We start from the raw sequence: 9,874 nt of genomic DNA, 5'->3' as shown, positions 1-9,874 counted from the left end.
AAAATACACCTTCACAACTGCAGTGTGTAAAATGGCAGGCAACACACGGCCTGGTCCCATAGTGTCCATGCGCAGGCATTCACCTGCATGTGCTTTAGAAACAAGATGCACCCATCCCTCCCATTCGGAGATGTCCCTGATAGAGAACAAGGGCGGGGGGGGGGCTGAAGAATGACAACTGAGCATATGCAGCTTTCTTATAGCTGCTGGTCAGGCCCTTGGGGCCCTTGTCCAAATGCCCTTGACCAATGCATTTGGTCATCATTGCATTCACTGATTGCCAGGGTCTCTCCACCCAGCAGTCCTTCCCAGCCCTACCTAGTAATGCCAGGGTTGGTACCTGGGATTATCTTCATGCAACTAACACTGCAGTTCAGTGATCCTTACTAAAAGACAGGCCAGCGGAACACAGTTCTGCTGGCGCGCACTGTGGCGAAAGCACCCTAAAGCACTTTGCAACAGCGTTAGTAGCTGGCACACCAATGGGAATGTTGGAGCCTTTTTACATACACCAGTGGCCAATGGGATGCCTGCTAGATCAGTAAGTGCAACTTAGGGGCAGAGGGAAGGGGTGGAAAGGAAAGGAGATGGGGTGCGCTGAGTGGATCAGGCCTGAGGGGGGGATTGGCAATGCCAATACATGCTGTATCCTGACCCTGTTCTTGGGTCTGATCCATCTGCATGGATCAACTTGGATTTGTGCCAGCGATAAGATGGCAACCTTCAGTCTCGAAAGGCTATGGTATAAGCCTACAGCACCCGGTATTCCCAGGCGGTCTCCCATCCAAGTACTAACCAGGCCTGACCTTGCTTAGCTTCTGAGATCAGATGAGATCAGGCATGCCAGCGATATCACTGGCGTAAACCCAAGTTGACCCATTAACATGCTGCTGGAATTTACTCCAGGACAAGGATACAAATGTTCCCTTACCCTGAGGAGACCTCCAGCTGCCAAAACAACTCCACGGGATGCAGTGGAGGTCGCAATGCATCACCGCACAGGAGTTTAGGTAGGAATGGACTGCAATACCATTCGCAAAAGGCATTTCCAAAAGACAAAATCAGGGACAAAAGAGCAGTGATGATTTAGCAGAGACAGGGACCAGGATTCAAAGGCGTTCTTATGTCTTTGACAGGAGTGGGCAGCTTCTCTAACCCACACATGACAAACTGTCCTGGCTGAAATGGCCTCTTCAAAAGTGATTTCTAAAAGTGCAGGAGCCCCATCCGCCTTCCTTTCTAGGCCATTTGGACAAATGAGGTTACGCTGTACCTGTGCACAGAAAAAAGGCATGCTGTGAAAACACTAATTGCAAAAGCCACAAAACTCCTCTCACACTCTCCAAAATAAGCCCTCCTCGCCCTCTTCTCCAAGTGGCACATGTCACCATGCCGGTGGCAACCGGCCAGCATCTTGCCTGCAAATGCTTCGTCCACAGCAAAGTGGCTAAAAAAAATGCTGGCAATGGTGGAACTTTGAACCCCTTTCCACCAACACCATCACCCCCAAAACACTTGGGTGAAAAGGGCTTGTGTGTGCGCACCCGCTGTGCTGTGCTGTGCTGTGCACCCACTGTGAAAGTGGGGGATCTGCCATCTGCGTTAGACTTTTTGGCAAACTCCGAATCACAGCTGTATTTTTTTTTTTAAAAGAAAAAGCAAGTTTCTAGAATTTGCAGTTGCTGAGGGGGAAAAAAAACCCTACTACCATTTGCATAGCTTAATTAATCTGCAAAGCTGTATTTCAATTCAGCTTGTTTGAGGGCATGTTTGCCCTGCGAAATAAGTACAAGGACATTTTGCCTTCGGTTCCACCAATGCAGTGACGTCACGAGGGTTTGCATCACCCGGTACAGGAGGCCAGTGCACCCCTGTGATGGACCTCCTCCCATGCAGTGAGCGGGCAACACCCTGGGTAGTGGGCGTGGTGATGTACCATTCCCGGCTCCCTGGTTTTTTGGCTATAACTTTTGTTAGACTAGACCAGTATTTCTCAAACTGTGGGTCGGGACCCATTCGGTGGTCGTGAACCAATTTCAGGAGGGTCCCCATTCATTTCAATATTTTTTTTCATATATTAGACTTGATGCTCCCATGGTACGTGACTCTTTTTGGGTAAATGTTACAGATCTGTACTTTTAACAGGTTACTATGTATACGTTTTTAACAAAGATAGTAAATGGGACTTACCTCTGAGTAAGTGCGGGTAGGACTACAACCTAGGATTGTTAAAACTCTTCCTGCTTAATGATGGCACTTCCAGCCAGGACATCACTTCCAGTGGGTCCTGAAAGATTCTCATTCTAAAAAGTGGGTCCCAGTGCTAAAAGTTTGAGAACCACTGGATTAGAATTATTTCAACGTGGTTTGTTTCATTGCGTTCTGCATGAAATTACACACTGGTTGACATTATAACATGGTGGTATTCCAAAATACCAAGATTTTAAAAATTTTGGCCAGCATTACATAAGAACAGCCCCACTGGATCAGGCCATAGGCCCATCTAGTCCAGCTTCCTGTATCTCACAGCGGCCCACCAGATGCCCCAGGGAGCACACCAGATAACAAGAGACCCCATCCTGGTGCCCTCCCTTGCATCTGGCCTTCTGACATAGCCCATTTCTAAAATCAGGAGGTTGCACATACACATCATGGCTTGTAACCCATAATGGATTTTTCCTCCAGAAACTTGTCCAATCCCCTTTTAAAGGCATCCAGGCCAGACGCCATCACTACATCCTGTGGCAAGGAGTTCCACAGACCAACCACACGCTGAGTAAAGAAATATTTTCTTTTGCCTGTTCTAACTCTCCCAACTTTAGTGGATGTCCCCTGGTTCTGGTGTTATGTGAGAGTGTAAAGAGCATCTCTCTATCCACTCTGTCCATTCCCTGCATAATTTTGTATGTCTCAATCATGTCCCCCCTCAAGCGTCTCTTTTCTAGGCTGAAGAGGCCCAAACGCCGTAGCCTTTCCTCATAAGGAAGGTGCCCCAGCCCCGAAATAATCTTAGTCGCTCTCTTTTGCACATTTTCCATTTCCACTATGTCTTTTTTGAGATGCGGCGACCAGAACTGGACACAATACTCCAGGTGTCACACACATCCCCCCCCCCGCGCATCACTCGTGGCCCTCACCCTGCTAGCAACACTGCATCAATGTCCATCCCAGCATCCAGCATTCAGTGACTGGGTAGATAACCACTGTCCCGTAGCACACTGGTGTGCAGCAAATGGTCCTCAGATGTGCCAAGGGACTTTGGGGAGGGTAATCTATTAGTAGGGCTACTGGGGGATGTGAACCCCCCCCCACACACACTGGCAGGGCGATGTGCTTTGTCAATGGTCAAACACCTGATGGTGTGCATTAACAATTTTAGCACCTTGTCAGTGTGCAGTGAGATTAAAAAGGTTGAAAATTGCTGGGGTAGATGCTGCTGGACTCTGACAAGCAGGGTGTGACTGTGACAACCATTCCATCACTTGCCCTCAGCATCTGATATCAGGGGTACACTTCCTCCAAACATGGAGGTTTTGTTCAGCTGTCATGGTGAACAGCCCTCAATAGACTTGTCCTCCATAAATTTGTTTAATCCTTGCGTAAACCTATCTAAGCTCACGGCCATGGGAGTAATAAATTCCATAAGCAAGGAATGCATTGGCTGAATAAATATTTCCTTTGGTCCATCCTGCTGTTACTGACAATCAGTTTGGCTGGATGACCCTGCGCTCTGCCACCGAGATGAGAAAATGGTCTTTTTATTCATTCTTGCCACTCGTATTATAAACTTCTATTATGCGTCTACCCCTCATTCATCTTTTTCTCCAAACTAAAATGTTCCAGCCTCTTCAGAGCTTCCTTGTAAGGCAGGTGCTCTAACCCCTTGATCATTTCAATTGCTTTTCTTATTATGATCTTCACCGCACGTTTACGTGCCCATTTTACAGATGGGGAATACAGAAGACGACACGCACAGCTCTGCACAGCAAGCATCTGGCAATTGTGGGCCGAAAACTTAGGACTCCAGGATTTCAAGGTAGCTCACTAGTCACAGAACCAGACCAGATTACAACATTGCAGACTTGCTGTCGTGTCACCAATGAAAATTGATCAGAGCAAAGGAGTACATTAAAAGATTTGGATGGGTGTGGGTTTGGGACCCTGCACAGATCCTTGTCATTCTTGTCTAGCTGTACTTCTTGTCTAGCTTTCTGTTAATGAATGTCTAAGCCCCCCACTCCATTCCTTTTGCTGTCTCCATTTCCATCCCCTGAAGACTTCTCTCATGCCACCTTGACAAGAACAAAACCAAAACACCCAGTCGAATCTCAGATGCAAAATCCAGAAAAAAATGTGACTCTGGAAAGTGACCCCCAAATACAGTCACTACATTTTTTTTCTGGGCCTTTGATAGCCAGGTAGCAGGCAGCAAATCAACAGGTCAATCTTCCCCATCACTGCCAGGGAATCTTGCATCTGTTCAGTGCTGGTCCATGACACCACTGTAATTAGAATGCTTACCAGCCCATGGTGCATAGCGATTAGAATGTCCAAGCAGGATCAGAATGTGGGGGACCACATGCACTGCCCTGAGTTGCCCGAAGCAAGGATAAAAATAACATGAGACACATAAAATACGTGGGAGACCCTAAGTCTGAGTTCTGGTGCTACAACACCGAGGTCTGCAGCTGTGGCTCCATTCACGAAGCCCTGCTGGGTCACATGAAGGCATAAGAGGAGCTTCCTCTAAGCACCACCCACATCTGACCCTCCCACCACCCACATTTCATAAGCTCCTCCCACATGGGGACACAAGCCTGTCAGGTCACATGAATAGGACTTCCATCTTGCTTTTTGCTGACCAATCCTTCATCAGCTTGTCTTCTGACAAAGACAGATATTCTGCACTTTACAAAGCGCAACCTCAGGCTACCACATAACAGCTGTCACAACCCCCTATATGTGTGTGTGTGTGAGTGAGTTGCCCTTGGATCCAGGACCTCCGAGAGGAATTTTGTAAGTACAAAATGTCTTTTGGGTCCCTTTCCAAAGGGAGAGGTGGCAAAACAGGGCAGGGGGAGGGCAGCAATGGGGGTGAAATGGCACAGGAGAGGGTGGTGACAGCCAGCAAAGTCTCTGGAGCCCAGGTCTACCAGGTTACCTGACGCAGAGCCCAGATCTACCCACCCAATAGACCTGGCCTCCCTGTTAGCTCAGCCTCCATCATTTGTTCTCCATGAGGCCCAGGAAATTTCTGGCTCCCCTCCTTTGGCACCCGGGCCTGCTTTTTTTACCCCTGGTCCGGGTACGATGTATCCCCTGCACCCCCCCTCTCAGAGGCCCTGCCTGGGTCAAAAGGCAGTGGGTACAAGATGGGAGGCTGCGGCTTGTAATCCTTTGGTACAGAGAGGTCAGTGAGAAAAGCCTCGATGAACCTAATTTGGAGTGCTCCAATGTTAGCAGCATGGGACGCATGCCAGGAGATGCTTCTTTGACGAGGAAGTTCCCCACCCCACCCCCACCATCTGCTTTCTGAGCTGGTAGCAGCAGTGGCTGCCAACACATTTGCAAGGTTTCTCTACCGCTACCGTCAGTGCAAGACAGTTGGGTTGTGACATGGAGCGGGGGGGGAGGGGGAATGAACGCTGAGATGTTTTGAGATGAATCAAAAACGCCATATGATCCTATGATGAAAAGTTGCAATTTACGATGATTTGCAGGACTAACACCGCCCAGGCTTTTAGTGCCAGATGTGCCCTCCAGAGGCACAACTATGGCCCTGGCCTATGCACGCAAGTGTGCCTGTGGAGAAGACTGTACCACTTCAGAATGAAGGAGGTAGAAGATCATATTTTCAGGGTTTCCCTTCAATTCCAATAAATCTTTTCAATAACAATTCCCTGCAAATTGAAAGTCAAGGAACATGGTGGGGATTTTTGCATTCAAAAGGGATACTGCTCACTGTTTGAAGTGGTAGAGTCCACTCTTTATCACTCGAAATGACTCTTTTTGTTGACTTGAAAGATGCTCTCAACTCGAAACGACTCAGGTCTTGAAAATGCTGTTTTTTTGTGACTCATTTTGACTTGACCCCAACTCAACCTGTGACTTTTAAAGAGTTGGGAGTCGAAATGACTCAGGTTCTATCATGAATCCCTATCTCGTGTGTGTATGTGTGTTCTGGATTACTTTTTTGCCGCTTCTGCATTATGCCGAAGACTTCATGGGCGATCCGGAAGTTAGCATTCAGAAGGATAGTAGCAGCAGATGTGGTGGGAGGAGGACAGGTTTTGGTTCTAGTAGGCAGGGGCAGGAGGGTGGAAGAGAGAAGGAAGTCTTGAGGTTTTTAGTTCTTTTTTTGGTTGTGAAGTTTTGCTCAGGAAAGCCCTTGACACACAGCTTGGTGTGTTCCTTGAAATGACTCGCAACTTGACCTGAAATGACTCTAACAGTCAAGTCAGGCTCAGGTCAAGTTGCAACAACTGCGCAACGACTCATGTGTGGAGTCAAATCGTGGGGTCTTGGACTTGGGACTCGACTCACAGCTCAGGGTCAGTGACTCAAGCACATCCCTGGCAGAGTCCATCCTATCATCTCATTCCCACTTCATTTTGCTGCACGGGTAGACCCAGCCTACTGTCAACCTCCTAAGGCCAAGATCAGGGCTGGTAGGCTTTTTTTAAGCTTCAGGACCTGCCCATCCAGGAGACCAACTGATGTCCATCTGCTCACCCATCTTCACCTGTTCTCCCTCTCTCTACCCCAAATTCAAAAAAGAGGAGGGGAACAGGATGAAAAAGGAAGTGTGGAGGAGTGGAGAGGAGTGAGCCTACTCAGATTTCTCTGGTCCACTACTCTACTCTCCTTCACATTTCTACTCCATTCCTATTCTGAACCCAGGGAGCCACAGGAGGAGGAGCAGTGGTTAACATAAAGCTGGGTATCAATGGCTACAGGTCACAATATCAGTGTGCGACCTCTAGTTCTGCCACCTCTGGATATCAGATGCAGGGGAACAATGGCAGGAGGGAAGTCTGCCCCCCAATCGTGCTTGTGGCATCTGGTGGGTCACTCTGAGAAATGGGATGCTGGACTAAAAGGGGCTCTGGCCTGATCTAGCAAGGCTTTTCTTAAGTTCAGCAACGAATAGGTGAAACCAAAATACAGGCAGCCTAATATATTTAAAATTATTTGTTTTAAAAAATAATAACTGCGTACAATTTAAAAATAAGGGCCCTGTGCTCATCAGTTCCCCGGGGGAAACGTTTTCTTCTTTTGGCTTGATCCTTACTACAGGATGGATGGGCAGAACGCATGTTCCACCAGTGTGTACTTTTTCGACACAAAGCACTTTGCAACAGCGCAGAGAGCCGGCATGCTGGTGGGAAGGCCAGAGCCTTTGGTCATTGGGATGCTCACTGAACCAGGTAAGTCCAGCACAGGGGCAAGGGGAGGGCAGGGAGGAATGGAACAGGGAGGAGATGAGGTGGGGATGGGCAGATTGAGCCTGGGACGGGGCGGAATCCGCAGCGCCATTATGCACCATACCCAAACCCTCTTCCCAGACCTGATCCACCTGCATGGATCAACACAGACTTGTGCTAGTGATATTGCTGGTGCAGGTCCAAGATGACCCATTGTGGCTGCTGGGTCTTACCCTGGTGCAAGGGGACAAATGTCCCCTTACCCCAAGGAGACCTCCAGCAGCCAAAAATCCCCAGCAGTATGCAGCATAGCCCATGCCAGCACCACTGCATTGCCACGTGGGGACTTAGGTAGGATTGGGCTGTTTTGTGAGTTATTGGGTAGGAACCTTCTTCCTGCTTTTCCTTCTAGCACAACAACTAAAGGGGCAAGGATTCACTCTACCTCTTAAAACTGCAGTAGAGAATTCTGGGGCAGTCTTGGGCAGGGTGGAACATTGTTTGAACCAGAGATCTTCACGCAGAGCATGTGCTCCACCATGAAGCTATAGGCCTTCCTCATACCCCACCCTTATGGCTACAACCTTATGTATCACAACCCATGTGACTCCTTCGTGAAAGGAGGAATAAGGACTAGCCATCAGTATGCAGGTGGATTCGATTTGAGGGCAATCTCAGAAGAAAAAAGAAGTCCCCAACAAATGTCACATACATTATCTCCATAATCCTTCCAAGCGCCTCATAAAGGTACATCAGCATTATTTAAGAAGGAAGGCGAGGAGTGGAGAGGCTGTGGCTTTTCTAAAGGCCACTTCACAGGCTGATGGCAGACGTGACATTCGGACAGGAGATTACCAGGCTTGGAATTTAGGCTGCAACGCTATAAGCACCAGGGAGTGAAACGCCACTGAGCTCAATGGGGCTTTACTTCTGAGCTAACATACAAGAGCTTGCACTGTGAAGCTGCAGTTCTATGCGCACCTACCTGTGTAAGCCGTAGTGGATACAATGGGACTTACTTCTGAGTAAACACACATCAGATCGCGCTGTCAGTCTCTTAAGCACTCCGCTACACCCCTTGCAACAGGCGCCCCTTCTGACACCCTTCCCCCCTTTGCACTGCACAGCCCACGGATTTTTAGAAGTCAACAGAGTCCGCTGGGATCCTAAATGCAAAGGTACTGAATACATTCCCGTTGGTGATTACTTGATTGATCCCCACATGCGCATGTCCCTTTTCCGAAGGACACCCTGCCTTCCTCAGATGGGGAAATCAGCCTGCCTGCCTCTCTCAGCTATTCCAACCTGACACTTAATCACCCTTTACCGTTCACAAAATTTATGCATTATGCAATTTGGAACTGGTCCAGCATTCATATCCAGCTGTCGATTCTGATTCTGCAAGGTGCAAGTTTGAAGGGGGTGGGAGGCGAGAAAACTCCCATGGATCCCTGTTGCCCTCTCCAGGATTCCTTGTTGGTTCTGTCCCCCCAAAATAAAGACAGATGAAGCTGGAGTTTCATCCCTTCTCCTTTCCAAACCAAAGCACTTCAACCGTTGGTTTTGGCGACCCATTTTATTTGGCTGACAGTGGTTGAGGCACATATCAAAGGCTACCGAGTGGATTCATAGAATAGGCAAGATTCAAATCAGTGCCTTCTGGTTCATTTGTGGCCAAACTGGACAAGATGAGAAATATATGATTGTAGCGGTTTGTTTTTATTTATTTATGTTTTTAATAGCAGCTGGAAAGGACTTGATGCAGACCAGGACCACAGACCAAGGAGAGGGGGAATTGTATCTTTGCTCCATGCTGATTTGTTTTTCTTTTTCCAAAAACCAACCCTCCCCACCAAATCTACTATTTGCAACAAAGGAAAAACATATGGCTTTTTCATCCTGATGTCTCATCAACTGTGTTGGTTTTTCTTTTGGGCCACCAATGAAAGCAAGTGGAGATGAGTGGGTAAGTCGGAATGCTTATTGACTAATGATTTTTGTAGATGTCGCTTGTGAGACTGGGCAAGGACTGAAGTGTTTGTTGCAGGGATTTCAGTCCTCAAAATGTGGAGATGTTTCAAACCAGGATTGCTGCTTGCCTGCCCTTGAAATCAAATGAGGCGCAATGGGACCAGTGCAGGATAATATAAGCATGGAAGTGATCCAGAAGAATGTTGCCTGCCATTCTGTGGGACACATTAAATGTAAGAACATAAGAAGAAACCTGCTGGATCAGGCCAAAGGCCCATCTAGTTCAGCTTCCTGTATCTCACAGAGGCCCATCAGATGCTTTAGGGAGCACACGAGACATCAAGTGACCTGCATTCTGGTCCCACTCCCTTGTATTTGGCATTTAGAGGTAGCTTATTTCTAAAACCAGGATGATGCATAAACCCATCATGGCTTGTAACCTGTGAAGGACCTCTCCATAAATCTGTCCAATCCCCTTT

The 9,874-nt window shown here is 47.9% G+C and overlaps 1 pseudogene; it reads right to left on the bottom strand.

Annotated features, from left to right (window-relative positions):
- Positions 1-747: 747 nt before the first annotated feature.
- Positions 748-866, bottom strand: LOC136655034 (5S ribosomal RNA; annotated as a pseudogene).
- Positions 867-9,874: the final 9,008 nt, after the last annotated feature.

Source organism: Tiliqua scincoides, chromosome 5, assembly GCF_035046505.1.
Source record: "Tiliqua scincoides isolate rTilSci1 chromosome 5, rTilSci1.hap2, whole genome shotgun sequence".
NCBI lineage: Eukaryota > Metazoa > Chordata > Lepidosauria > Squamata > Scincidae > Tiliqua > Tiliqua scincoides.
This window is presented reverse-complemented; position numbering and strand designations above follow the sequence as displayed.